Source organism: Pleurodeles waltl, chromosome 11 (genome assembly GCF_031143425.1).
Source record: "Pleurodeles waltl isolate 20211129_DDA chromosome 11, aPleWal1.hap1.20221129, whole genome shotgun sequence".
Taxonomy (NCBI): domain Eukaryota; kingdom Metazoa; phylum Chordata; class Amphibia; order Caudata; family Salamandridae; genus Pleurodeles; species Pleurodeles waltl.
In genome coordinates this window covers 39,937,957-39,942,079 of record NC_090450.1, presented here as the reverse complement: position 1 = coordinate 39,942,079, position 4,123 = coordinate 39,937,957, and positions in this window count along the sequence as shown.

Genomic DNA, 4,123 nt, shown 5'->3' with positions numbered 1-4,123 from the left:
CCCAATACATACTTTGTGGGCATGTCCTAAATGGACAATATGTGGGAAATAAGTGCTGACAGCCATAAAGGGGAAGATTGTGTAACTCCCCATACCAAAGAATCTATCAATAACGATATCGAGAATGATACCAGACACCTGGGAGACATTAACAGGTAGAGAATAAACTTACATTTGTAATGTGCCAGAAGGTGATGACTAGCTTTTGGAAGAAAAAAACAACATCAGTACCACCAGTGCATACATAGTACACCAAGCTTAGGGAAATCATGGTGATCGCGCCTCCCAAATCACCTAACTAACAGAGACAACTTCCAGGCAGTCTAGCAGCCAGTGTTGGATTATATGTAGCTAGACAGCAGGGTGATAACTAAGATTACAAGCTTAAAACTTTCTGAATAATGACACAATCGCACGGAATAAATGGCGCAAGACTGCATGTTACGGTACCTGGAGGAAATAACAATGAATTATCTTGAATAAGAAACATGATAATCCTACACAAGCACTCTGGGGGGAGATGGACTGCATAGAAGGGGGAGGGGGGGGTTGAAAGGGATGTTTCAACCTATATTTTTTTATTTAGGTTATAACTAGTAAGTACTGAATTTCAAGTACTGTCTAAATACTGTGTGGTAAGAGGATTCACTATTCCAATATTTGGAGGAAATATGGAGGATCAAATTTAAGCTAAAAAAAATAAACAGTACTTTAAAAAAGTGTGGTAATTATTTTTCGCTCTCTCGACACTCCGAAAGAGTGCCTTAGTCTTTTCACCAGAAATTCGTCCAGGTTGGGGCCTGCTCTTTTATGGGAACCTTTAGCTCTAATAAGCTGCTAGGTACAGACTTGCCTGAAAAGAGAAGCAATACCTAAGCTAATAAATCTGACTACGGCAAGTTTGTGCAACTGTTATTTTTTTTTTTTTATTGAAAATATATTCCACAATTACAAAAACAGGAAAAAAACCTATATGACACCATAAATATGGCAGCAACAAAAATGTGAAGTGAAAAAAAATAAAAAGCAGTGGCATTTCCAAAAGGTCTTGCCTATGAGCGCTGTTGGCTTTGTCAAAGTGTTTTAACACCCATGTTATGTATTTCTTATGGTGGAATCAAGGGGCAAGCAACAAATGGGTGCGGTGTCAGGGTAAGTAACAACGTGGGACATGGGAGGAGGTGAGACAGCCTGCAAACACATGCACTCTCAGTGATAAAAGTGATACAAGTAGAAAAAAAAAAAAAAAAAAAAAAAAAAAAAAAAAAAGGAGTAGCCTAAGCCAGAACCTGCCAGCATTAAAAGCACACACACATAGAAAGGAAGCAGTACTTGGGCCATGCTCCTGAGGAGAAGGAAGCCAGCACCTGCTGACCAAATAGGAGGTAGCAATTAAGAATGGCAATGAAGACAATCAGTTGTAAGCAAAGGGCGAGCTCTGACCTCCCTTGAAGCTCACAATATGTCTCTCAAGCAACAGTGCATCTGCCTCTCAGGTGCGACCTAAAAATGTAACCACTGAATAATATTTTAATATGATACATGGGATTCTGTAATACCTGCAAAAACGTCATCTATGATTTTTAAAAAAATAAATAAATCGGCGATTTGTGATGCACCAAGAAAAAAACAAAAATTACAAAAATAAAAAAAATATGTCAGAACTCAACTATTATAAGCTATTACAGCTGAGTTCTGACATCAAAATGCCTGCTACAGCTGCCAACAGCCCAGGTGCATGGTCAGGTCACAGGACTTAACTGAAGCAGCTGTGTAAAGCAACAGACAGAACATTGCTTTTCTTTCTTCTGCTCTATTTTAATAGCTTACAATGACAAGCAGAGAATATGTATATTTTTTGCAATCCTGAGATAGGGAAAAGCTAGAATCTTTCCTCATGTTTCTACACACTTCAATTAACTGCAGCCTTTTTCTTTTTTCAAAAAAACGGACGTATATTAAACTGTCTCTCATCTTCTTTTCAACAAATATCAACAAATATCTAACTGTTCCATAACCTCATAAGGGAACTCGGCCTTAGGTTTCTTTCCTCTATAGGTCTCTGGAAATGCTCAGTAGCTTGCAATATCCTTATAAAGTATGGCGGGTGGCGGGGGTACTTTATCCCTAATATAAACAGGTGGAGCATCCTGATAGACAGGTGTACATAAGGAGTGCATAAATTTCTTTTTTAGTTTTAATCACATCACAGGAAAACAGGATTCTTTCTGAAGGTACAATTGGCTCTCAAATGCTGCTCCCTGAAGCCATAGTTTAACACTTCTCAGTTAGGTTTTTACTTGCAGCATCAACCTGTCTAGGATGAAAACATCATGAAGAACATGTGCTATCCAGGAGTCGAAAAATCTGTTGCCCACTTGCTATAGCGAGTCATTTTTTATCAGCTTGAGCTATTTTTAGGACCTACTAGTTGACAATGAATAGGTGTTCTGTTCAGTCCAAAAATGAAGGAGCAATAAAGACATCTTGTACTCTCACATCTGCTCTGTGTTCAGAGACAGAGGTCAAAAGTCAGTTTGTCTTTTTTCCTTCCGGCTGCAGAGTTCCAGGATTTTGTGAGGTGAACTGTCTGACCACCTGTAAAAAGTGTGAAATGAAAGGCTGTAGGCTGTCAGGGCTTCCCTAACACACACTTAAATAACTAAGTCAACTGTACAAACATTTCAAAATATATTAGTAGTTGAGAAAACCCATTTTTTGTGCTTCTGCGTGATGTAAAGAAATATTTTGATAGGATGAAAACAAATCAGAACACTTGCTGATCTGCAAATATAAATTTTCACAGTTTAATGTTAATACACAATATAGTTTCAGGAGCAAATATGCAAGTTAGTGGGAAGGTTTTTGGACATTTCTTGGAATTTACGGTCTGTAAATGACAGTGCGCTACCACATCATGCTTTAGTAATATATTTATTATAAGTGATTGGTTAACCAAAGTGAGAAACACTCCTGCCTTGATGGCAATGTTATTAGTAAACTAAGAGAAAGGTCATGGATCATGTGTACCCTATATGTGGTACAGGTCTTATTACACATGGGGCAAATGGTTAGTGTATTTAATTAACCAAAAGAGCTTTCTTTGTACAGCAGAAATGCTGAACTCACATATTTGACGGTGCACTCATATGTGAAAATGAAGAAAAAGGTGACTGTGAAATAAAATATTTGCGACCCATTTACTGGTCAAGTACATTACAGTTAGGTCGAGTAGATTTTTCTGGTTACTCGAACTGCAGGTCTAGTAACATTTTAATGCTTTTTTCGAGGCCTGCTATCTGACAGGACTGCTTATTGATTAAATAACTCACTGGTGAGATTAGTCTACTCCCAGGGTAAATGTTTATCACGCTGGGTAGCATTCAACCCATTGTTCTTTTGCCCACCATGTCACCTCAGTTTGGACCCAATCACATGCATATCAGTTGTGACCCAGCTGTAATAAGAACAGTGCAGCCCAAACTGTTAGGCCAGTCCAAAGATGGGTTGGAAAGGTAGCCACAGCAATTGCCAGTGGTTGGAATTTTTTGCAAGCATTTCTCCCATCAACGTTTGTGTTTGATGTACCGCTCTGGTTCCGTGCACTGTCCCATTAGAATCAAGCTGCAACTGACTGATGAGCCCCATTCAGGCCAAAACCTGTCATGGGTTGCTTGTGCTCCGATTCAGGGAGAACCTAGACTGGCAGTTTGGGCAGGACTGTTCCTACTGGATCAAGGTCAAGACTCACTGCATAGATATCGGTCCAAACTGAGGTGCCATGATGTGCAAAAAAAAAAAAAAAAGTTGGGCTGGAATGTTACCCTGAGCGATTGCCAGAGGTTTGGTGTATTGCAAGCAATCCTCCAATCACCTTTTTGATAAAACACATTGCTTCCTCGATTCAAGGGCACATAAAATTCACCTTATTTCAATAATTACATGTTGCTTTTAATGGTCAGCCCACCTTTTTCATGCTAAGATGGCGCACATATAGGTGAATATATTTGTAATATAAAAAAGCTATGTTTTCAAATCAGTTAACATAAGGAAGTATAGCTCACTAATTATGGACAGTTTAACATTTAGCACCATTCAAATCTACTGTGATTAAACTTCACAC